This window comes from Papio anubis, chromosome 5, assembly GCF_008728515.1.
Source record: "Papio anubis isolate 15944 chromosome 5, Panubis1.0, whole genome shotgun sequence".
NCBI lineage: Eukaryota > Metazoa > Chordata > Mammalia > Primates > Cercopithecidae > Papio > Papio anubis.
Window position 1 is genome coordinate 157,120,159 of NC_044980.1, and position 27,569 is coordinate 157,147,727.

General features: G+C 36.8%; 1 long non-coding RNA gene across 1 annotated transcript in view; it reads left to right on the forward strand.

The window, feature by feature from the left end:
• LOC108586520 overlaps positions 1-27,569 on the forward strand; it is a 63,855-nt gene that overhangs the window by 13,138 nt on the left and 23,148 nt on the right. The gene's annotated exons all lie outside the window — the stretch shown is intronic.

Sequence of the window (27,569 nt, forward strand, 5' to 3'; positions counted from 1 at the left end):
AAAAAATAAGGAAATTTAGATTTTGTTGTATTGAGGGTAATGTTAAATATCTTGAAGTATACAGAATGTAACTACAAAAAATAAAAAAGAGAATAAAAAACCACCACCACTACCACCAAAAAAATTTTCTGCAAAATGAGAAGTATGTCTGAAGTAGGGGGGAAATGGGAGATGTGGCGGCTTAAAATGAGGACCAGTTCATGAAGTGCCTGGCAGTCATTCTAAGAGCTTGATATTTTATCCTGATGGCCAAAGGAATCACTGAAGGACTTTAGGGATTGAATTACTGATGGGATAACATATTAACATATGGGATTTGTCAAGACCACTTTGGCAGAAAAATGGAGGATTCAAGGCAAAGAGTAACAATTAGACATTCAGAACTTATGTAATTGTACTGAAAGTCAATGAAAACCTAAATGGAGGGGGGTGGTGTCCAAATTTGGAAAAAGATTTCTGAAGAAAATTCATTTGAGGGTCACTTGAAGGTGTATAATTAGAGATTCCAATAAATTTAAATCTAATGAAAAGTTGTAGAAATCAAGCTAAAAATACAACAATATTCTTATTAAAAAGACAGGTATATGCTTTGTTGGTTTTAAATAAATGACTTTTGAGCTGCCTATGGAACTTCTGGGTAGAATGCAATAGAGAGCTTGAATTAGAGCTTTAGGGCTTAGCATGGAATCCAGGAAATAGATAAAAATTTTCAAAGAGGGAGGTAAAGGATTTAGGATAGTTATCTAGGCAATGCATGCGAACTAAAGTGACCCTGAGTGGTTCAGGCAGACAACAATCTGTACCAAACTTGGCCACATCATGGTATTTATTTTGGAACATATTAACAGGTTCTGTTTAATGAGAAGTAAAATTTTACCCAATTGATCTCATGCTGTTTCTGACCAAGATGAAATAAAATGAAAAATCCTAGGCTTACATTTCTGGAATCATTTCCAGTTTGAAATGCTTTGGCTTATGTTTTGGGCCAAATCTCAAAGAGATTTTTTCCCCATTTCTAATTACAGAGAAAAATATAATACAATTTTCTCTGAATTAAATCTATTAACCCTGATATTACAAACACTTTTTTCTCCTCCTCCTCTTCAAAAATACAATTTTACAACAAAAGTAGGTATGAACTTGAGGGTTTTGCTTCTTTGGGCAATTGAATGATCTAATTGAATAAGCATCATTAAGTTTAAGAATTCATAATTATTGTGGTATTTCTGCTCAGTGACTTTTTTCCCAAGCCTATTAGAGAACCCAAACTCATTCTCGTATCCCCTAATCTCCATTACATCAGCACTGATAAACCATTGTTGAAAATGCTAGCATCAAGAGTACATTGATCTCTTATAGTAGAAGCAATTTCCTGTTTTCAAAAACTTGTAATGAGATTTTTAAAATGCAAACAAACCTAATATATCCACAGGAGAGATTACAGAGTTGGATAAATGCAGATAAACTGACATTTAAACTATTGCAACCATCTCTAACATTCTATTGTTAATGTGCTAGCAGGGTTCTCTACTCAGAGGGTGGAAGGCATCTGGGGATAAATAGATATGTTTCCTAAAATATATCTTCTCACTAAAATTTATACATCATGTACAGTTATTTGACAAGAGAAGACCCTGTCCTTTGCTATACTCTCTTAATGATTTTAGAGATTAGTTTTGATGTCAACATACATGCATCAGAAATGTATTATTTCTAGGGGACCATTTTTCTAGCATTACAGTATGAGTTATGAGAATACTCAGGACCAACTTTCCCCCCCAAATTAGAGACACATGTTGTTATTTAATTATTGAAAGACTTCTGGCATGTTAAAATCATTAAGAACAATTTTAGATGTTAAACTTTAAATATTTTCTTCCAGAAATTCAGCAATCTTACCCCCCGCTACCATAATAACCACCATCAGAGATGGTAAAACACACCATCCAATACTTCAAGTCATCACATGCATTGCAATAATCATAAAAACAAAATAAAGAAGTATGCTCCTACTAAACTTGTTTGGCATTTACTTCCTCCCCAACACACATACCGTCTGTTTTGTTTTTTTCCAGTGAGGTCACAACATTTGCTGGGACTTTGCCACCTAACCACTAGGCTAATTAAGTTGTTTCCTTGGGGGTCTCCCCTTTTCCTTCCAATCCATTTACTTCATCTAACATATCTCTGCCAGTTTGATATTCTTAAAAAGGCTCTCTTTCATCATGTTATCAGAACAAGGTGGTCTGCCCTCCATGAACTTTGTATCTAGAATCTAGAAGAGATAAATATGCATGTTAAGTAAGAGAGGAGGGACTAAACCTGCCCAGGACTGATTGAAACATTAAAGAGATGATTATTGATAGTCTGAGAAGAAATATATTTCCTTAGCAACTTTTATTTTACATTTAGATTTACTGAAATCTTCCTCCAAAAAAAGAAAATCTAATTTATTTAACACCAGGACATTTGTATTCCTAACAATAATAGTTAAGCCTCACTTCTTATTTCTTCTGCTCCTCGTAGCACTCTGTTCACTAACACGTTCTTTCATTTAATTTTGATAGTTCTCCAAATAGATGTCATACTTCTACCACCCTGTCCATCTGTTGATGGAGTGGTGTCTCCACATTTTTCTTTTTTTCTTTTTTTGGCTGTGCATCTGATAGGGTGGCCTCAAATATTTCCATGTATGCTTGTCTGATATTCTCAGGCAGAAATAGCTACTTGTCTTATGGCTTATTCATCATTTCAGTTGGTATAAATCTATGAACTATAGCAAACTATAGCCCTAAATAGGAATCTAATAAATATTCAATAGAACCTCTGACCATATTTATTCTTTGTATTCAAAAAACATTTACTGAAGGTTGGCCACCTTGAGGAATTACAGTAAATGTACAATGCTAACAATTATTGAGCTCTTATTTCTCTAAGACACAGTACCCAGAACTTGACATGTACCACATTTCCATTAATCCTCAAAAACTCACAAAGATAAGTGTTATTATCCCCATTGACAAGATGGGGAAACTGAGGTACATGGAAACAGAAGAGTTTGCTAATGCAGCACAGCTGAGAATGGTGCACATCTTAAAGCTCAAAGCAATACTGCCTTCTCTTACGTGTACCTCACTTTATATTCATGAGTCTTATTTAGCGAGGACTGCCACAAGTATCTATAGGCCCTGGGGCACTATGGAACTTGCCCAAGATCACTGGGGTTTAAGGCACAGCTGAGATTAGGAAACAGATTTTTAGACTGAACAACTACATTCTTTTCACCGCCCCTCGCTGTCTCACAATGATGTCCTTATTCAGTTAATGATTTTGACTTTCCAATGTTAAGTTACAGTAAAAAACCAACCAACCAAAAAAAATACACCTGTGCAATGTTGCGTGTTTTTAAACAGGATTGTTCCTCGATGTTATGATTTCCCTCAATGCTCTAAGTGCCTAAATTTCACCATTACAAGTCAAGAAAAACTAAATTTACTAACACCCCAATAACTTTATCATGTCACATTACAAAAATCTGTGTCCATAACTCCATTTTTCCAAAGGAACTTCCTTTTTCTGAGCTTTATTATATGTTTTTAAACGAAATGAAATACAGAAAGCAATGGTTTAGTATGCAGCATGGATTTGCCAATACTAGTTCACATTAGACCTGCCAGCTAGACCTTATTTTTCACCTGTGAGTCCAACAAATAAATTATAAATGCTGGCACAATATTTATATTATTTTTATAGCCCACAATTTACAACTCTGGCTGTCCTTGAGAGGTTCTGTGTATTTGTTACGGTTCCCCTCCAGGGAAGATTCATCAAATGACGACTCAACATCTGTGCTCTGGGAAAATTCAGGCTCCGTCTACTATATTCCATTTCCCAAGAAACGTTATTATTCCTCATTGATTGTGTAACGAAGGATTAATTATGCTGTCACTTAGTGTATTTACATCCTTGGTGGTTGTATTGGCTCGCTGACTTTAAAAGGGCCAGTGTACGTCCTGCAGAGGGACATATCTGTTTTATAAACTGCCTTCTTGCCGCATATTGCTACCACACAGGTGCTGTGTCTGTATTTCAAAACAACCAATGGAATAGGAAAAGTCTTCATCAGCAGGCTATTTTTAACTCTTAAGAGAAACTGGGTTGGTGTGTTTTTCACTAAATTAACCACTGGTGCTGGTGGGCTGCCATGGCTCATGCCTGCAATCCCAGCATTTTGGAAGGCCCAGGAGGGAAGATTGTTTTAATCCAAGAGTTCAAGAACAGCCCAGGCAACACTGGGAGACCCCACCTTTACAAAAAAATGTTTTAAAAAATTAGCCAGTGTTGTGGCGTATGCCTGTAGTCCCAACTACTTGGGAAGCTGAGGCATGGGGATGTCTTCATCCCTGGAAGTTGAAGCTGCAATTAGCCTTGATTGTGTCACTTCACTCCAGCCTGGGCAACAGAGAGAGACCCTGTCTCAAAAAACTTAAATAAATAAATAAATAAATAAATAAATAAATAAATAAACAAACAAAGATACACTGGTGGGCAGTGATTAAGGGTAAAGTAACCTAGGCTGGAGTCCCCCAACTTTATCAGTTATCAGCTCTGTGACTTACTAAGGGTAAGTGACTTAAAAATCCTGTGCCTAAAATGTCCTCAACTTTAAAAACACAGGTGATAATAATGTCCATATGACATAGAGTGACCAAGAGTCAATGAGATAAAGCAAATTACCTAACAGAGTGTCTGGTAACTGACACTCAAAAATGTAGCCATCATTTTATGCAATGAGTATTTCACAGAGATGCTGTTTAGTGAATTCATAAATGTACAGTCACTACAGCAGTGATTGCAAGCTTTTATTATCTTTTTCAAATGATATATCTAGACTTAATCTTTGTTTATTTATATAGTTTATCTATTTTCCTCAAAAATTAAAAATGACCACAGGTCAAAATATTTCTTCCTATTTTCAGATGTACAGACTATGCTTAAATAATCATGAGTTTTATAACTGTCTAAAAATAGACCAGTGATTAACCTTGAAATATGATTTTTTCTTTTCACTGGTGTCAGTTAATGGGTTTTTTGGACATGGCCAACATCACCAGACAACTTTGTCTATCTTACTGTCACACTCAGCCAAACACTGGGATATCTAAATGACACAATAATGTGGTGTGTCTCAGTTCCAGCCTAGGCATCAAGGGAAATGCCATTTCATCACTTTCTTATAGTCCTGTAACAGCCTTGTCTCCCCTTTTCATCTGTGCCCTGAAGAAACTAGGGTGTTCTTTTCTTAAACTATAAAAGAACCCATATTGTTATCTTAGTCAACACTCATCAGTAGCCTTCTATCACTCTTGGGATAAAATCCAAACTCCTTCCCACAGCCTACATGGCCCTCTGGAAGTTGATCCTTGCCATTCTGTCTACTCTCTGATCTCCTCTCCTGGTCTTTTTTCCTTGAACACTAAGTTCCAGTTATCCTGATCTTCGTGCTTTTTAAACATACCAAGTTCATGTCTTACCCAGGATCTTTGTACTTTTTCCTTCTCCTAGAAGGCTTTTTACAGATTTTCAAATACCTTCCAAAGTCTTGTCCTCAAGATGTCTGCCAATATGCTACCTTATCTCCTTCGAAATACCTTCCTTGACCACGGTCTCTAGAATACCCCCCGTTTCCCCATTCCTCCCCATTACCCTGTTTCTTTTCATGGTATTTACCACTATTTGCAATTTTAATAATGTATTTATTCATCTCTTTTCATCTTTTTCTTCTGCCAAAACACAATCTATAGAAAGGCAAAGACTTTCAGCATTTTGTTTATAGCTACATCTCTTTAGCCCGAGCCTAGAGCAGTGAGAGAAGCAGCTCAGAGAAAGTAGGCAGTCAAGAACAGGAATGATCTAAAACAGAGCCTACCTTGTATTTGTAAGTCATAAATATCACTTGATCGCAGAGGGGAGTAACCTCAAAATGTATTATTTGAAAACCTAAAAATCATATTTTTTTGTTGTATAGTTGACCGTGCTTTAATTTTCATAAAGATGGCACCTACTCTATTGATGCTAATTTACCTATTTAATTATGCAAACACTATTTAATGAGTTAACCCAAAATGTATATTTTGTCATGTGATGCTTAAAATGCTGCTGGATGAAACATTAAGAACTATGAATCATTTAAATATATTCAAGATTATATTATTCAGCTATATAACAAAAGTCTGAACTACTATTTCAGTAAAAGTCAATGACATTCCTTTCACCAAAACAATATTTTTACTCTGAGTTTTTTAAAAAACACAATTGTGAGAATGTAAGCTAGTTTGGCTATGATATCTTATTAGTGTCGCTGAATTTTAATCAGAACATGGAGTTATGTGGGGCGAAAAACACAATAATTTGTATCTGATGCAATACACCTAGCTATACTGCAAATAATTAGATCTTAGTATCCAAACGTGAAAATTCAGTATGAGTGAACTTAAAATAGTATTTGAGAACAAACCAGTAAAACAAAATGAAATTCGTACTACAATTGTGACCTTAAGCTATGGATATTAGAGCAATTACTCTCTACTCTCCTGCATATGCAATCAACCTGAAACGTAGAACAACTTAGTACTTCCTAAAACTTATTTCCTCCAAGGTTAAATTACAGTTCTGTCCCTTTAGAATATATTCATCACAGTACATTTCAACAAAAACAGTATAGGCTCTAACAAAACATTAAGGATAAAGCTCCTTTCATTAAAAAAGAATTTGAATAATATCCCCAATAATCTGAGAGAATGTAGATATAGATTTGTCAATATATGAACAGAATCTTATAGAAATAACAAAATTTCCAGAAATAATTATAATCTGCTTAAAAATAAGAACCACCTCCTTATAAAAGTTCTCCCCACCCCGTGAGAGATGGATTGAAGGAAGGAAGGAGTCATGCTTTCATTCTGTAATTCTTCATTGATTATCTTTTTTGTCTCCACATCCCAGACAAGGTGTTGGGAATCAAAGATAAGCAATCCCTAGAGGCTCTCAATGTTTCCTAGGTGAGCTGGATACGCATGCCTAATTAAAGCGTGTCTCTCCCCGTAACTCTAAGAAGAGGTGCGCCTCCCGGGATCTGCTAGGAATTGCCTATATTCTTCTCCGAATGTGGTCAACACTTATGGCTGTACCTTATAATTTAGCACTTAATGAAATATCTTGTCCAGTGTCTAGATTCATTGTTCTTTATTCTCAATTCATATTTTGTAATGTGCAACCATGATTTATTAGTATTTTTTTATTTCTTTAAAATGCCCAGTACGATAAAAGACTAACAGTGGACACCAATCAAACAAAAAGATCATGATATATACAATCTAGGTCATAGTACAGGGGAGTCACCCTTTATATTAGAATATCAAAGGAAGAATTCTATATCATATCATCTTTGAGCACGTACTTAAAATCAAATATCAGAATTCCAGATTTCTTTTAAAAGAGAAAAGTTCTCTACATTGCTTATCATTACCAAGTTCTTACTTTACTTATTCATTTTGTTTATTGAAATCTTCCCTCATAGAATGTAAGCTCCATGGGACAGGGATTTTTCTCCAGTTTATTTACTGTCCTATCCCAAAGTACTAAAAAGGTGCCTGACACATAGAAGGGACTCAATAAACATCTGTAGAATGAATAAAGGAAGAAATAATTCCCATTTTCAAAACAAGCCAGAAGAACGTTATTGATGTAGTCTACATTATACATATGGAGAGATGCACACATAGGAAATACATATATATATATAGGATACATAGGGAAATATATAAATGGGAGATATATATATATAATATATATGCGAATGAAAGAACAAACTCTTATAAGGTCAATAAATGAACAAAGTTTAATGATTATATCATAGGTCAATGGAATGTCCTGACATACTTCCTCAGTACTAACATGTGTATAAAATAGCCTAGTATTTTGGAAATCAGACTGCATTTTTAAATTCATTTGTACATGTAATTTAATGGCATTCTAATTGTTTTTCTCCCTATCTAAAGGCTATTAGTCATTTTACAGCCCGTGTGTCCCAATTGATGCTTTATTAGAATTGAGGAAGTATGTTCGTTTGCTGTGTATTGATAATCAGTATCATGTTATTATCGTGCTATAACCATGCTAAGCATCCCTGACACTGGCAATATGAATAGGTATGTCCAGAGGAAGGTACTTTCTTTGTAGAACTTTCTCAACAATTCAGATAGCTGCCCCTGGGTAGCTACTGTATGTTGTTTTATAATGTAGTCCCGGGAGGTAGTTATTTTTACATAATATTAGTTAAATGGGAAAGACTTAACGCAAATTTTATTAATTTTATTGCAATACTTTTTTTAAAAAAATCATAAAAATGCTAACTAAATAGCAGAAGGGCCGTAATTTTCTTTCATATGACCACACTAAATTTAAGTAAAACACCAGGAGGATAGCAAACAAAAGAAACAGAAATGTCCAGGTGCAAACTACTTTCTGCTTTGATGGATACTCAATGTGTTATGATGTTAGATGGTGAACACAGTATTTGTTGAACACTCACTATATGGTGGGTTCTTTGAAAGGTGCTATTCATTTATTGTGATCCCTGCTTTGTGGATGAGGAGACTGAGACTGAGAGAGGTAACTCATCCAGGGTCATACTTACAGTCAGCAGTGGAGCCAGGATTGGAATTAAGATGCTCCTTCATTCAGCTTTAGGGTACTTGCTCTCTTCTTTACAGTGCTGGTTTAATTTGAAAGCAGCCTAAGGCCAGTCCAGGAGCTACCTGCAGGAGCAAGATTCATAGACATGCAACCTGTATAGACTCACTTAGAACCCCCCACCCCGCCGATATCCGCTCCTATCCTCATTGCATTCCCCTCCCCCAACCTAGTTTAAGGCTCTGCTATCACTGTTTTGACAATTTGAAATTCTTAATAACTTTGAATAAGAAAACTTGCATTTTCATTTTGCACTGAACTTTGTAAATTAAATAACCGATTCTATTCAGTATAGAAATTTCACAGAATACTTTCACCTCGGTTATTGTTATTGAATTATTTTCCTTTTGAAAAGATATCCAAGCAGACTAAATTTTCCTCCGTATATGGGTATGAATTAGCAATTTGTTCCTGTAATTCCATTTCTAATCTACATAATTTCAAACTGACTCTACTAGGCATAGACTCTTTGGTCAGTTTTTTTGGGGGTCTTCAGTCCCTCCTAAGGTTGGCCTATGGATTAACCCTTTTATTTTTCTCCTTTTTAGAAGGTTTATCACAGAGTTCTTTCCTTCTTCAACTAATTTCCTCCCTCAGATTGCGACTGAGGCTATTAATTCAATTATTTATTAAAAAGTAATGAAAAAAATCTTACTGCAAAGGTTGCACACTGTCACCAGCACGCTCTTCAAAGAGCAGTTGCAAATTGACCTTTTGATCAAAAGAAATGCACCAACCTGATGCTGCACTTGCTCTTGCAGTTGTTCCTGTTATATTATTTATTTCATCTCTTTTTGGCCAGCTGGCGTTATAATATGCTTTGAGTCGCTAAAGGGGCTTTTAAGAAAGCAAGATAAATGCATTTATGTCATATGGAGGTTACGTGCTAATTACTAATCTGACAGGGTGTAATAACAATACAAAAACATCAGTGAAGAGAAAAAAATGAGCAGAATATGCAATTATTTTATGAAAGAGTTTCTTTCCTGGAGGGCGAAATCTGCACATTTACCATCTGTAACAAAGGAGATGTTGAACTACATAAGTGAATTACCCCAGCTCTGAGTTCATGTGTATATGTAATGGGATGAACTCGAAATGACATTAAGTAATTTCATTATTGTCCAAAATACAAATAAAGAACACTAAAAGGCATGACTAACATACTGAACTCCAAAGATGGATTTTCAAAGTTTTGCAAAGGGCTACAGTAATTTATATGAGAAATCAAATGTGATATAAAGTAATATACATTTTCCCAGATTACAAAAATATATATTGCATAAAGCTATCATTATTCTTCATAACGCATGTGAACAGAATATCCACAATATGCTGTAAGGAAAAGGAATCAGTCCATTAACACCGCAGCGTGAGAGTCAAGTTTCATTTCTCATAGCACATTTAGTAACAGAGTTAAATAATCTGGAAAATGGCTCTGGTTAATATTTAGAAAGAGTCTTACTTTAAATGACCATAGTGCAAAAGGGTTTTCATGCCAGCCTCAGACATAACATTGAAGTGTTTACCTCAGTCTCTGTAAGTCTCTTTCAAGGACTTTCCAAAAAAATAAAAATAGTTACTCTTCCCTAAAAAGTTGCCATGTTAATGGAGAATAGAAATATTACTTCAACCATACCATGTAATACTTCACCATCCTTAAAAGTACAAATTTTTGTCTTTCTGTTTTTAACATTCAGGGTGCTAAATAATCCATATGGCTATATGTTTACTCTTTTAATGGGAACAAATGCACTTTAAAGATATGGAGACCCACACATGTATTAATCTTAACTGGCCTGTGAATCCTAACAGCCAATAGTATCACGTCTTTCTTTTGGGAGGTCAGAACAACTCTACCTCTATCCTCTTAGCATTCTGATTGGGTCTGAGAATGAAATTTACAAAAAATAGATTAACAGGAGAAAAGCAAAATGTAAGTTTTATATGGCATGGGAGCCCTCATTAAAAAAAAACAAAAAACTGAAGAGCTAAAGAAGCAGTTAGAATCTATTACTTATACAGAGTGAGTAAGACAAAGAGTAGTAAAAGTGAAGAAGCAACTAAATTATATATGGAGACTTCTGAGTTATATCAGCAGTGTCTGCATAGAATTCTCTCAGTTTCGACTTCCCGTCCTTGAGGATAAGGACGTTGCCTCTTTCTAATATAGGAAGAGCACCTTTCACATGGGAATTTCTTGTTCTGCTTTTGAGAAACAGCACAAGGTCAATGTGATCTTTTCACATCTGCTATTTTTCAAGTGTCTTTAACTTAAATAGTCAATATGCAGGAATAGCACATTTTAACCCCTTCACCATCCACCTAGAGCACTCAGACAGCTGCAGAGAACTGTTGAAAAGATTATGCTTTAGCTTGGGCTACATGCCAGAACTATGATTAAAAGATGGGAAGACAAGCATGTTTAGGAAAAGGAAGTGCCTTCAATTGCCTATGCTGTTGTCGCCTTTACTGTTTCTTTCTCCTGAGATTATTTCATGCATACTTATTTAATTTTGTGATATTTTTGTTTTGTAATTTTTAAAAAAACTTTTGAAATAGAGTCAAACATTAATTGTATTTAGTAGATGTCTCTGATCTCTAATGTAAATGACTTGTGGCGCCTCAGAGGAGCATTCTTCCCTTACGGACTCTCCATACATGACATCAATTTATTAGGTTGGGGCAAATATAATTGGGGTCGGACTGTGAATTTTAAATCATTACAACTAGGCTCAAACACGTCTTTATTAGTCAAAATAGCAACCATTACAATCAACACATTTTTGCCAGTGAGATTCTGGTAGCGTAAAAATAATGCTTTGGGATTTGACAAACTCTTGGAAAACATGTTCTGAATCCTGCTGGTTGTGGAAGCATTTTTCACAGTTGTCGAGATACCTGAAGAAGTGGTAGTCAGTTGGCGAGAGGTCATGTGAATACGGCAGATGAGGCAAAACTGTGTAACCCAATTCATTCAACTTTTGAAGCATTGGTTGTGCACTGAACGTGTGGTCGGGCATTGCCATAGAGAAGAGATGAGCCCTGTTGACCAATGCTGGCTGCAGGCATTGCAGTTTTCAGTGCGTTTCATCAATCTGTTGTGCATACTTTTCAGATATAGTGGTTTCACCGGGATTCAGAAACTGTAGTGGATCAGACTGGCAGCAGACCAACAAACAGTGACTATGACCTCTTCTTGGTGCAAGTCTGGCTTTGAGACATGCTTTGGAGACTCTTCCTGGTCTAACCACTGAGCCGATCATTGTGGTTGTCGTATAAAATCCGCTTTTCATCAAGTCACAATTTTTTTTTTTTTTTTTTAGTTTTTCTTTTCTTTTTTTCTTTTGAGACAGTGTCACGTTCTGTCACCCAGGCTGGAGTGCAGTGGCCTGATCTTGGCTCCCTGCAACCTCCACCTCCTGGGTTCAAGCAATTCTCCTGTCTCAGTCTCCTGAGTAGCTGGGAGGGACTACATACGCAAGTGACCCCACCAGGCTAATTTTTGTATTGTTAGTAGAGACGGGGTTTCGCCTATTGGTCAGGCTGGTCTCGAACTGCTGACGTCAGGTGATCTAGTCACGTTGGCCTCCCAAAGTGTTGGGATTACAGGCATAAGCCACCATGCCCGGCCACGCATGTCACATCTGATCAAGAAATGCTTAATTGTTGTTGCATAGAATAAGAGAAGACAACACTTTAAGACAATGATTCCTTTGACTTTCTCTCAACTCATGAGGCATCCAATTACGGAGCTTTTTCACCTTTCCAGTTTGTTTCAAATGCTGAATGATCATAGAATGTTCGACGCTGAATTCTTCAGCAACTCCTTGTGTAGCTGTAAGAGGATCCCCTTCAACGATTGCTCTCAACTGGTTGTTGTCAACTTCCAATGACCTGCCACTACACTCCTCATTTTCAAAGCTCTCCTCCATTTCAAAACTTCTTGACCCACCACTACAGTTTACGTTCCTTAGCAGTTCCTGGGCTAAATGTGTTGTTGATGTTGTGAATTGTCTCCGCTGCTTTATGACCCATTTTGAACTTGAATAAGAAAACCGTGGCTGGACGCGGTGGCTCACGCCTGTAATCCCAGCACTTTGGGAGGCCGAGGAGGGTGGAACCTGAGGTCAGGAGGTTGAAACCATCTTGGCCAACATGTTGAAACCTGTCTCTACTGAAAATACAAAATTAGCTGGGCGTGGAGGCGGGCACCTGTAGTCCCAGCTACTCAGGAGGCTGAGGCAGGAGAATTGCTTGAACCAGAGAGTTGGAGGTTGCAGTGAGCCAAGATCACGCCACTGCACTCCAGCCTGGCGACATAGCAAGACTCTGTCTCAAAGAAAAAAAAAAAAAAAGGGGAAAATCACTTAGATTTGCTTTTTGTCTAACATCATTTCCATAGGCTAAAAGAAATATGAAATAAACAAGTAATAAGTCATTAGTAGAAAAACATAAAGTGAGAAATGCACATTAAAATGATGTAACCATAACCACATTTATTTAAGAATGTGTTCCAATATCAAACAGCAAATTTCAGCAATGCAAAAACCACAATTACTCTTGCACCAACCTGCACCGTCTGCATTTTCCACAGTAAATATTTCTGAGAAGAAAACAAAAATAATAATATCTGAAAATAATTTATAAAGCAGTTTTTAAATTGTAATTCCATCTTTGGGTATTTTTCTTTGTGCTGATGTATAAGACATACGTCTAATTCTTATTCTAATATGACTGTACAATTCATAATTTGAAAAATTACTTAAATATATGCATTTACTCTAATAGCCCTGTAAGTTGAAAAAAAAAGAAGTACGCCATATAGTTTATGCAACATGACATAAGTTTTATAAAAAGTACATGTAAACATGCATAAAGAAATCCAGAAACATGTATTATATATAAAAATATGTGATGTACCCAGTGGAGCTTAATCCTACCAGTGTTATCACCATTTGTAAACATTTGGAAGACTGGGATCCAATCTGCTTAACTAGATTTTTTAAGTGAGTAGGACGGATCACTGCTTATTAAGCACACAATATAAAAAAGGCACGTTTGTCTTGCTTGGTTGATTTCATGCTCGTAGAGTAAGCAAAAAGGAAATGTACCATCAGGCAGGTGAAGAGTACCCCTCATATGTGAACCTTTTGAGAACTGGATGAGTTTTTAGTTATCCCGTACGTATTATGTTAGTCTCATGTTTCTTTACTTTTTTTTTTTTTTTTTTATTGAGTCTGGTTTCCTGAAAGCTTCTCTCTGAATATATTTAAGGATGAACTCGTTGACCTTTTTTTCTTCCATTCATCTGGATTATTCAACATATTGGAAATAATGACAGGAAATAAGTGTGACTCTAATTTCAATATTGCTTTATTTAAAACTTCAAATTCATTTTATTGATGACAATGGATATTTCAAGAAGATGTACATGAGTCATCCCCTAGCCCAGTGATAAAGTGGGAGAAGGTGAAAATGCAATAATTTCCTTCCTCCTTTCCTTCTGCACCAATTCCCAATCCCCTTAGAATTCTCTTGTGCTATGTAAAAAAGGACACATAGGGCTTCACATAGGTGAGGCATAATTTCTTTTCTGAATTTTTGAACATTTGAAGTGTTTCATTCCCCAGAGTATTCACCGTGGCATCACTTTTAAGTCCTTAGCTGTCTCACATTGTGATGTTCCTTGCCCAAGCTCAAGTTTTGTACTATGCCTTATTTTCCTGTGATCATCTTCATATGAATGTTTCAAGGAGGTTTACAATTACATCAGTAATAAGGGCTGAATATTATCACTCCTTCAGTCAAAACTATTTTTGAGCATCAAAAAAACTTGATTTATATCATGTATTAGTGTATTTATTTTGAACAATGGAACTGCTTAAATCTGAGAAATAGCTTTTTGTGTAGTATAAGCCACATTTCTGGTTATCATATTCTATTACTATAACATGATTTTTTGGTAAGAAATTACTTATTAAACATAATCAAAAGTCCATTACTGAGAGTTGTGACATAGAACAGTATTATTATTCTGCTCAGTATACTGCCACCTATTTTGTTGTAGGTGAAATTCATTAAGAGAATTAGAGAATTTCAACTGTCATGTCAGAAGAGAGGTAAAATTTTTTTCAGCTAAGACCTGATTTCCTTAAACATTTACTATCTTTAAAATATCATGGTCTATCTCTGTAGATTGTGACACACATTCTGTAGACTCAGAATTTATCTTCCTTTTCAAATTTGAGTAATGCCAAAATGTTTTCCAATGAAAAGCAAGGTATTTAATAAGATTGTTGGTTAAGAACTGAGTAGTAATATATTCTAAAAGTCTTTTTAGAACTCTATTTAGAATTTTAGAAATAATGTAGTCAAAAGATTCTTTGCCTACATTATTTCATTTTATTTCCAATGGAATTCCATAGCAACTGTATTATTCTCCCCATTTCACAAGAAATGCAGATTCATATATAGTAAAAAGTAGGGCCAAAACAAAAGTATATGCACATCTTACAATTGTGTGATTATTAATGAGCAACATAATTGGTGATGCATACTTTATTTATGGTACTTTTTGTTTTCAATATAATGGAAGACATGTTACTCCAAATAAAATTGATCACAGCTTAGTTTAATGTTTCTCTCATGAAATCTTCCCTTCTATTTTTATCTTATCTATTCAATTTTTAAAAAACCCTTCTATATTCTCTACCCCACCTCAGGGCTCATCTCTACATCACAGTTTTCCAGGTACATTGCCCACTTAAAATATGTTCATGTTGTTATTAATTCTGAGTTCATATTCTCAAGAGAAGAAAGTTGATAGACTATATTCATATTTTAGTGTGATATCAGAACATAATGGCACTGGTTGATCTATTTATTTTGTTGTGGCCTCTGAGTTACATTTGTTTCCGGTACAATCAGCTTAGGTTGAATATAAAGAATCATGCGGCAAGCATTGTTACCTAAAATTTACCCCCTTCACTAGGTATCTATAGGACAATCATGGACACCTGAAATAAGCAATGGGAAAGAGGGGGTGAGGTGAACGGGTGAATATTTTTCTTGATATTTAAAATGATAAAACTTAATCAGGAATGTCATATTTTAAAATGATAAACTGCATTAGAAGACATAGCACTGCTAGGAATGACAAATGGCAAATGCTTCATTCAGGGCTCAATTTTTATTTGATGCTGAGAGCTCATACTGCCACTAGATAAGCTCAGTACAGAAAACTTTCAAAATGGAATCCTTTGTAATCCCTGGAAATTCCCTGGGAGGACCTCTGGATGAGGATACTCTACTGTTACCTAAGCCTTCTTCCATCTCTTCAATTTATATTCTTAGTTGCATTTCTTTAAGATTTTGTACTACAGAACACTTTAAAGTATAACCACAGCATTTTTACTGTTCTAATACAAACTTGACTTTTTTATCTGAAGAGCAGAAATCGAGAAATGTAAGCAGTTTGTAAAAGGTCATCTAACCAAGGAGAGCTATGAATTCAAACACCTGTCTTATCAGATCGGTTAGTGTTCCTTAAACCACCCTTCTTCTGTCCAAAGGTAAATTTAAAAATATTCTAAATAATTGGACACACTTGTTATTCAATTTCTTTGGAAACAAAGTGAACTAACTGAATACTCTGATTTCTGAAGATATTTTATATATCAACTCTTTGGATAGTTAATTTTCAATATTGAGGAAACAGTAAGCTATATTATAATGAAAACCAAAACTTGTTTGAAATCTTTCTTCAATTCATAAGGAACTCCGGTGACACTTTTATGAACATTTTTGCTGTGTTCAGAGTGCTGCTTCTTCCCTAATTTGTAAATTGAAGCCTAATCTCTGATGTGGCAGTATTAAGAGGTAGGGCCTTTAGGAGGTGATTAGGTCATGAAGGCTCTGCCCTCATAAAGGGGGTAGTGTCCTTATAAAAGAGGCTTGAGGGAGACCTTTTGCCCTTCCGTCATGTGCGAACACAGCTATAAGGCACCGTCTAGGAGAAGCAGACCCTTACCAGAGTCTGAATCTGCTGGTGCTTTGATTTGGACTTTCCAGTCTTCAGAACTGCGAGCAGTAAGTTTCTATTGTTTATAAATTACCGAGTTGAAGGTATTTTGCTATAACAGTCAAAATGGACTAAGACAGAAATTGGTGCAAAGAAATGGGGGTACTGTATTTGCTCTAAGAAATACCTTAAAATGTGGAGTGGCCTTGGAACTGGTTAATTGGTAGAGGCTGGAGGTACATACTAGAAAAAGCCTACATCATCATGAATGGACCATTAAGGGCGATTTGGGGGAGGGCTCAGAAGAGAGCTGTAGAGAAAGTCTCAGTCTTCTTAAGAGATTGCCTGAGTGGTCGTGTGATCATGTTGATAGGAATATGGATAGTGAAGACCATTCTGGTGAAGTTTCAGCTGCAACTAAGCTACATGTTATTGGAAACTGAAGGAGAGGCCATCCTCTTTATAAAGTGGCAAAGAACTTGGATGAATTGTGTTAGTGTTCTAGCGCTTTGTAGAAGGAGAAACTTACAAGTGATGAAATTGGATATTTAGCAGAATAAATATCTAAGCAAGGTGTTGAGAGGTTGAGGGTATGGCGTGGTCTCTCTTGACTATTTACAGTAAAACGGAAGAAGAGAAAACAAATTAAAAATGGAATTTATAATCAAAAGGAAGCAGTATTTAAGATTTGAAAAATTCTTAGCCTGACCATGTTTAAAGTATGAAAAAGACAGTTTCAGAGAGAACACCAAGGATGTGGCCAAGCAAACCTTGCAAGCAACTCTTGAACAAGGAGATTTGTATGAGTAGAAAGAATCTAGGTGCTGCTCCTCAAGACAAAGAAAAGAATGACCCTGGGCCAGGCACGGTGGCTCACACCTTTAATTCCAGCACTTTAGGAGGCTGAGGCAGGCAGATCGCTTGAGGCCAGGAGTTCAAGACCAGCCTGGCCAACATGGTAGACCCTGACTCTACTAAAAATACAAAAAATTAGCCAGATGTGGTGGCACCTGCCTGTGGTCCCAGTTACTCATGAGGCTGAAGCATGAGAATCACTTGAACCTGGGAGGTGGAGGTTGCAGAGAGCCAAGATGGTGAATTCTGTTACTGCATTCCAGCCTGGGCTACAGAGCGAGACTCTGTCTCAAAAAACAAAAAACAAAAAACAAAAATAAACACACACACACACACACAGAATGACCCTGAAGGCATTTCAGAGGCAGGACTGCCTTTCCCATCATAGGCCCAGAATTCCAGGGTCTTCAGAGGCAGAGTGATTTGAAGGATCTACCCATCCTGTGACTCCAGCAGGTAGAAGAGCACTTCCAGCTGCCCCTCCAGAGGGCATAGTGTTTGAAAGGTGCTATTTCTGCTGGCATGCAGAGTACACAAGCTCTAGGCACATAGTTATCTCCACTTCAGTTTCAAAGAATACTCCAGAGAGACTTGAAGCTTAAAAATAATCTCTGGCTTGATGTCTTAACCTTCCAAACAAACTGGGGTGGTAAATGAGTCCTCAAGGCTCCAGGAAGCCATGGCCCCATGGTTTTGCTGGGCACAGCTCATGCAGCAGCTCTGATACATGGAAGTCACACTCCTGCATCTCTCCTAGGCAAGAGTTGCACACTGGTAGCTCTACTGGTCTCTTGTCTTGGGAATATCCTTCCCTTTAGAGTTCTCCTGGGCCTGTTGTTTGCCCTGTTGGATTTTGGACTTTCTTGGGACCAGGTACCTCTTGCTTTCTTACTATTTCTCACTTTTGAAATGGGAATGTCTGTGTCTGTTTCACCATTGTATTTTGGAAACACATCACTTGTTTGATTTCCCAAGCTCACAGCTGGGAAGAAATTTGCTTCAGAATGAATTATAACCTTAAGTTTCACTCATATCTTATTTAGATGATATTTAGATGTACCTTTGGACTTAGACTTTAAAGTTGATGCTGGAATAAGATAAGACTTTTGGAGTATTTGAATGAAGTAAATGTATTTTGCAAATGAGAAGGACATTAACTTTTAGGGGCCAGGGACAGAATGCTGTGATTTTAATGCTTGTCCCCTAAAATTTATAGATTAACACTTAATCCTCAAGTGACAGTATTAATAAATGAAGCGTTTAGGAGGTGCTTAGGTCAGGAGAGCTCTTCCCTCCTGAATATGATTTCTGCCCTAATAAAAGAGGTTTGAGGGAGACCTTTTGCCCTTCTGCCATGTGAGGTGCTGTTTAGAGCAACTGACTCTCACCAAACACTAAATCTGCTGGTGACTTGATCTTGGACTTCCCAGCCTCCAGAACTGTGAATAATAAATATCTATTTTTTTTGGAAATTACCCAGTCTAAAGAATTTTGTTATAGCACCCCACACAGTCTAAGACAATCTTTGAATCCAGAAAACTGGATTCAATCAATCTATGCATGACCCAGAAGCAGTTTTGGTTTTCAGTGAATACTTAAATACTTAAGTTTTCTCACTTGTCATTCATCCTTTTTGCATACAAGTGAAGTGCAGAAATTTTCAGTTGCATAGCCCCTGTATATCTGTTCAACTACCTGGTTCTTAAGGATCACATAGGGAACAAAATGAAAGAATATAGAAGTGTGTGCCATCAGCTGTGCAAGTTTTCACTTTCCTGATTCTGGCATCTGCAGTAGGTTCCATGGGTCCCTGGAAAAGTTCTTGGCCACATCTAGGTCAGTAAATTGCTTCAATGAGTTATACCTTTCTTTGTTGACTTTGCATTTTTATGTCTTAAAGGCAAGAGGTATATTAATTTTAAAAATTGTACTAGCACTGTCCAAAAGTAATATAACGGGGCCACAAATGCAGTCGTCAATTTTCTAGTCGCAACATTTCAAAAATAAATCCAATTAAATTAAAGATGAAGATAATTTTTTAAAATATATTTTATTTGCCTAGTGTTCAAAAATATATTCATTTCAAATAAAATCAATATGACATGATTAATGAGATATTTTATATTCCTTTCCTTCATACTGAGTCATTGAAATTCAATGTGTATTTTACTCTTATAACACTATTCAGTTCGAACTTGCAGCATTTCACATTCCCAAATACCACAAGTGGCTCCTGGCCACCATATTGGATGCTGCAGGTCTAAACTGTCACTTCTAATCATTTTATGAGGCAAAGAAGTAGGAATGATTTTGCTGTGACCAATTAATACATTATAGAAAAACTTTACAATGATCATTTTCACATACTGTAGTTTTATATGTCAAGATATGTGGAAATCTTTTATGTAAATGTGTATTACTAAATTATGATAGGAAATGAAAAAAATTGACTATAGGGACTAAAGTAAGTGGAGGTATATTCATAATACTAAATTATCCAAATGATATTATAAGCAAACATGAGTATATACATATAGCCCTTATATTACTAATTGAAAAAAAGGTGACATCTGCATTTTCCATAGTAAATATTTCTGAGAATAACACAAAAATCATATTAACTGAAAATAATTTATAAAGCAGTTTTTAAGTTGTAATTCCATCTGTGGGTATTAATTATTTTTGTGCTGACATACGTCTTATTCTAATTCCACATACGTCTAATACTTATTCTAGTATTGCTGTGCTATTCATAATTTGAAAAATTAACTAAATGTATGCATTTACTATAATAACCCCTTAAGGTGGAAAAAAAAAAGCAGTGTGCGGGATAGTTTATGATCTAAGTTTTATAAAAAGTATATGTAAACATGCATAAAGAAATCCAGAAACATGTATCATGTTATTAGCAACTGTTTTCTTTTGGTATTAGAATTGGAAGATCAGAAAAGAAATAACACCACTTTTCTTGTTGTGTGTACTTTTTTTTTAGTGAGAAATTTATGGAAGATTTTTAAATTTTTGTTTTCATATCTTTCCAATTAAATAAAAATATAAAAGGAAAGCTATCTAAAGTAGATACTTATTTGTGTCTTTATTAATTTATGTTGCCATCATACATGTCATTTTGATGCTCTGTCCTGTCTCTCTAAGGCTATCAGAAATTCAAGCAGATTCTACAATTGTTCTAGACTATTTAGATAGTCCAAATAGGGGAAACTGAAAACATTTATTCATGCAAGACACTAAATAATGTAATAACCACATAACATTTTCATTTCTGACAAGCTTCTGAAGGTCTAGGAATGACTACAATGACAATTAAAATAATAATAATTCAGTATTTGATTGTGTTCAACCGGAGTAGATTCACTCTCCCTCTCGGAGACTAGAGCCCTTGATTTTCTGGAGAAGAAAATGGTTTATGGTGTTTAAAATTATTGGGACTATTATATTCATTTATTGATAAAGAATATGTTCATGATAGTTTTTATTTGTTTGTTTTTGTCTTTAAATAGTAAGTTTAGTGACCAAGGGTGATTTTAAAAAATTAAAACTCCTTAAGAGGCCAAGTGTTGACAAGATTGGTGGGAATAACCAGCTGTAATATAAGAGAGAGTGGAAACCCAGCAAAATAAAGATCACAGGAGCATTTAACTGTTTTTCTCCCTGAGTATCTGCTAATCTAAGTAAACCGGGCTTTGAGGTTTGTTGCTCTGCTGGGTAGAAGGAGGAAAGTCAAAGTCAGTGCCTGCCATCTGGGGCTGGGAACCCCATGGGAAACCAAACCCACATTAAATAAGAACCACAAAATAACACACTGTCAGGAAGAGAGGAAGTATTCATGATTCCCATTGTCAGAAATGGGGATGAAGTTGGAGGGAAAGTCTCCATCTACCGTCTAGAGAAGAAGAAAAAGGAAAATAAGTAAACAAAGCAATCTTGAGTTGTGGCTGTGGGCTGTAAATTATTATAACATCTTTGTCTTTTACTCTGAATGAATTAGTGGCCCTTATGGGGCTTGAGGCAGAAAAGTAGTAGGATCCGAATTAAGTTCTAGAAGTATCCCCTGGGCTGCTGTGTGGCAGATGGTCTATAGGAGGAAGGGCGGGTGCAAAGAGGACAGTTAGTTTGCTGGTGCAGTAACTTATCAAGAGGATGTTCAGACCACAGTGACAAGTAGAAGTGATAAAAAGGGTCATGCCTAGACATTTTTTACAGGTACAGCAGTTTGGATTTTCTGACTATAAATATGGAATGTGAGCAACAGGAGTCTGACACCAAAGTAGTTGAAAACACATACACCCTTAAATCCAGCAATTTCACTCAAAAGTATATTTGTTAGAACTATTCCTACTTATGTCAGCAAGGACGTCTGTACAAGAATATACTGTTAAACATTGTTGATTATTGTTCATTTTGTTCCCATTACCAGGGTAATAAACAAAATACAGTATTTTAAAATCTTGTAATACTGTTCGACAATTAAAGTGAAATAGATCTATGTCCATTACATGGCTAATCTTAAAAATGAAATAGAAAAAAAAAAATAATAGGTACAGTATAACACTCTTTAGGTAAAGAATAAAATCCACAATTTAATATTATACATTGAGTAGAAATACATAAATTTTAGGAAACATATAGAAACTTGAATTAGACAGACATGCACAGATTCATTGGAAGCAATAATTTTTTGACAATGAAGAATTAAGAAAATCAAGATGAGTACCTTGGCATTTGTTTTTGGTTTTCTTTTTTTTTTTTTTTTCTCTTAATTTCTTTTTTTTTTTATTTTAATTTATTTATTATTATTATACTTTAAGTTGTAGGGTACATGCATAACGTGCAGGTTTGTTACATATGTATACTTGTGCCATGTTGGTGTGCTGCACCCATCAACTTCAATATTTACATCAGGTATAACTCCCAATGCAATCCCTCTCCCTCCTCCCCCTCCTCCCCATGATAGGGCCCTGGTGTGTGATGTTCCTTCCTGAGTCCAAGTGATTCATTGTTCAGTTCCCACCCAAGTGAGTGAGAGAACATGCGGTGTTTGGTTTCTGTTCTGATAGTTTGCTAAGAATGATGGTTTCCAGCTGCAATTCATGTCCCTATGCAAGGACACAAACTCATCATTTTTATGGCTGCATAGACTCCATGGTGTATATGTGCCATGTATTTTCTTTAATCCAGTCTGTCACTGATGGACATTTGGGTTGATTCCAAGTCTTTACATTAGAATAGTGCTGCAATAAACATACGGTGCACGTGTCTTTATAACAGCATAATTTATAATCCTTTGCATATCCCCAGTAATGGGATGAAGGTCATATGTACATCTAGTTCTAGATCCTTGAGGAGTCGCCATACTGTTTTCCATACGGTTGAACTACAATCCCACCAACAGTGTAAAAGTGTTCCTATTTCTCCACATCCTCTCCAGCACCTGTTGCTTCCTCCTGACTTTTAATGACCGCCCATTCTAACTGGTGTGAGATGGTATCTCATTGTGGTTTTGATTTGCATTTCTCTGATGGCCAGTGATGATGAGCATTTTTCATACAGTCTGTTGGCCATGAATGTCTCTTTTGAGAAATGTCTGTTCATCCTTGCCCAATTTTTGATGGAGTTGTTTGTTTTATCTTGTAAATTTGTTTGAGTTCTTTGTAGGTTCTGGATGATTCAGCCCTTTGTCATCAGATGAGTAGATTGCAAAAAATTTTCTCCCATTCTGTAGGTTGCCTGTTCACTCTGGATGGTAGTTTTGCTGTGCAGAAGCTCTTTAGTTTAATTAGATCCCATTTTGTCAATTTTGGCTTTGCTGCCGTTGCTTTTGGTGTTTTAGACATGAAGTCTTTGCCCATGCCTGTCCTTGAATGGTACTGCCTAGGTTTCCTTCTCTTCTTAGGATTTTTGTATGGTATTAGGTCTTTACATTTAGTCTCTAATCCATCTCGAATTAATTTCGTATAAGGAGTAAAGTGAAAGGATCCAGTTTCATTTCTACTTATGGCTAGCCAATTTTCCTCTAGCACCATTTATTAAATAGGGGAATCCTTTTCCCCATTTCTTGTTTCCTAGGTTTGTCGTGCATCAGATGGCTACGTAGGTGTGCATGGCTTGAGGACTCCCTGTTCTGTTCCATTGGTCTATATCTCTGTTTTGGCAAATTGTGTACCATGCTGTTTTGGTTACTGTAGCCTTGTAGTATATAGTTTGAAGTCAGGGTGGTAGCGTGATGCCTCCAGCTTTGTTCTTTGACTTAGGATTGTCTTGGAGATGTGGCTCTTTTTGGTTCCATATGAACTTTTTAAAGCAGTTTTTTTCCAATTCTGTGAAGAAAACCTCATTGGTAGCTTTGATGGGGATGGCATTGAATCTATAAAATTACCTTGGGCAGTATGGCCATTTTCACGATATTGATTCTTCCTATCCATGAGCATGGTATGTTCTTCCATTTGTTTGTGTCCTCTTTGATTTCAATTGAGCAGTGGTTTTGTAGTTCTTGAAGAGGTCCCCATCCCTTTGTAAGTTGGATTCCTAGGTATTTTATTCCTTTGAAGCAATTGTGAATGGAAGCCCATTCATGATTTGGCTCTCTGTTTGTCTGTTACTGGTGTATAAGAATGCTTGTGATTTTTGCACATTGATTTTGTATCCTGAGACTTTGCTGAAGTTGCTTTATCAGCTTAAGGAGATTTTGGGCTGAGACAATGGGGTTTCTAAATATACAATCATGCCATCTGCAACAGGGACAATTTGACTTCTTTCTTTTCCTAACTGAATACCCTTTTGATTTCTTTCTTTCTGCCTGACTGTCTTAGCCAGAACTTCCTAAACACTATGTTGAATAGGGAGTGGTGAGGAGAGGGCATCCCCACCTTGTGTCAGTTTTCAAAGGGAATTTTTCCTTAGTTTCTGCCCATTCAGTATGATATTGGCTGTGGGTCTGTCAAGTAAATAGCTCTTATTATTTTGAGGTACGCTCATCAATAATTTTAATTTATTGAGCGTTTTAGCATGAAGGGCTGCTGGAATTTTGTCAAAAGCCTTTTCTTGCATCTATTGAGATAATCATGACTTTGTCTTGGTTCTGTTTCTATGCTGGATTATGTTTATTGATTTGTGAATGCTGAACCAGCCTGCATCCCAGGGATGAGCCCACTTTATCATGGTGGATGCTTTTTGATGTGTTGTTGAACTACCGCCAGTATTTTTATTGAGGATTTTTGCATCATGTTCACTCTAGGGATATTGGTCTAAAATTCTCTTTTTGTTGTGTCTCTGCCAGGCTTTGTATCAGGATGATGTTGGCCTCTATAAATGAGTTAGGAGGATTCCTCTTTCTAGCTGATTGAATAGTTCAGAAGGAATGGTTCCAACCTCCCTAAAAATTCTCTGGTAGAATTCAGCTGTGAATCCATCTTGGTCCTGACTTTATTGGTAGGCTATTAATTATTGCCTCAATTTCAGAGCCTACTATTGGTCTATTCAGGGATTCAACTTCTTCCTGGTTTAGTCTTGAAGAGTGTAAGTGTCCAAATTATCCATTTTCAGATTTTCCAGTTTATTTTGTGTAGAGGTGTTTATAGTATTCTCCTATTTGGTAGTTTGTATTTCTGTGGTCGGTGGTATATCCCTTTTATCATTTTTTTAATTATGCTTCATTTGATTCTTCTTTCTTCTTTATTAGTCTCTATAGTGGTCTGTCAATTTTGTTGATCTTTTTCAAAACCAAACCCCTGGATTCATTGATTTTTGAGGTTTTTTGTGTCTCTATCTCCTTCAGTTCTGCTCTTGGATCTTAGTTATTTCTTGCCTTCTTGCTATTACCGTGTTTGCTCTTGCTTCTCTTAGTTCTTTTTAATTGCTATGTTAGGAGTGTCAATTTTGATCTTTCCCTGCTTTTCTCTTGTGGGTGGCATTTAGTGCTATAAATTTCCTACACACTGCTTTTTAAATGTGTCCCAGAGACTTGTATGTTGTATCTTTGTTCTCATTGGTTTCAAGAACATCTTTTATTTCTGCCTTCATTTCTATGTACCCAGTAGTCAGTCTGTATGTACGTGTTCAGTTTGAGCGGTTTCATTTGGTTTCTGGTCTCGAAAGTTCTAGCCGGACAAACGTGTCTCCAGGTATGCTGCTGCAATTTCTGTTTTTAATTTGTGCCCCATGCTGCAGCTCACCCAGGCTGAGTGCAGTGGCGGATCTCGCTCACTGTGGCCCCACCTCCCAGGTTCAGCTATTCTCCTGCCTCAGCCTCCCAGTAGCTGGGACTACAGGCGCCCGCCACCAATGCCTCGGGCTGGGTTTTTTGTATTTTTAGTAGAGACGGGGTTTCATCATGTTAGCTAGATGGTCTCGATCTCCTGACCTTTGATCCGCCCGCCTCGGCCTCCCAAAGTGTTGGGATTACAGGCTTGAGCCACCGCCAGCCCAGCCAGCTCTGTTCTTGTACATTTGCTGAGGAGTGCTTTTACTTCGTACTCACGGGTCAATTTTGGAGTAAGTACTTTTATGTGGTGCTGAGAAGAATGTATATTCCTTGTTGATTTGGGGTGGAGGAGTTCTATAGATGTTCATTAGGTCTGCTTGCTGCAGGGATGAGTTCAATTCCTGATATCCTTGTTAACTTTCTGTCTTGTTGGATCTGTCTAAATGTTGACAGTGGAGGTTGAAGTCTCCTGCATTATTGGCTGTATGGGAGCTCCAGTCTCTTTGTAAGTCTCTATGACTTGCTTTATGAATCTGGGTGCTCCTGTATTGGGCATATATATTTAGGATAGTTATCTCTTCCTGTTGAATTGATCTTTACCATTATGTAATGGCCTTCTTTTTACCCTTCTTTTTGATCTTTGATGGCTGAAAAGTCTGTTTTATCAGAGACTAGTATTAAAACTCTTTTGCCTCTACTGCTTTGTAATCTTCCTCTCACCTCCCTTATTTTTATTTCCATGTACACCTCTCTCTTCGTGAGATGGCCCTGAATACAGTAGACTGGTCTTGACTTTTATCCAGTTTTGTCAGCCTGTGTCTTTTAATTGGAGTATTTAGTCTCACATTTTGGCATATGGCTGAGCATAGGTGAACTTGATCCTGCCACAAGTGATGCTATTTAATCTGTTATTTCTGCTCTGTTAGCGGATGAAGTTTTCCCAGCCCTCGATACCTACATTTTGTACTGCTTGCAATGGTTGGAAAATTGTTCCTTTCCATGTTGAGTGCTTCCTTCAGGGTTCTTGTAAGGCAGGCCCTTAGTAGAGACAAAAATCACATTTGCTTACCTCAGAAGGATTTTTTTTTTTTTTTGAGACGGAGTCTTTCTGCTTCAGGCTGGAGTGCAGTGGTCGGATCTCAGCTCACTGCAGCTCCACCTCCCGGGTTCACGCCATTCTCCTGCCTCAGCCTCCCTCGGTAGCTGGGACTACAGGCTCTCAGCCATCTCGGCCTCGCTAGTTTTTTAGTAGAGACGGGGTTTCACTGTGTTCACAGGTGGGATGGTCTTTGATCTCTCCTGACCTCGTGATCCACCCGCTCGCCTCCCAAAGTGCTGGGATTACAGGCGTGATCTGTAAAGGATTTTATTTCTCCTTCACTTATGAAACTTTGAAGGTTTGGTTGATATGTTCTGCCAAAAATTTTTCTTTTAAGAATGCTGGAATATTGGCCCCACTCTCTTCTGGGCTTGTGAGTTTCTGCCGAGACCGTTTCACTGATGGGCTTCCCCTTGTGGGTAACCCAACTTTTCTCTGGCTTTCGCCTTAAGATTTTTTCCTTCATTTCAACTTCGGTAACTGGCAATTATATGTCTTGAGCTGCTCTCGAGGAGTACCTTTGTGGCATTCTCTGTATTTCCTGGATTTAATTTTGGTCTGTCTCTAATTAAAGCTCTGGATGATATCCCGAAGAGTGTTTTCCAACTTAGTTCCATTTT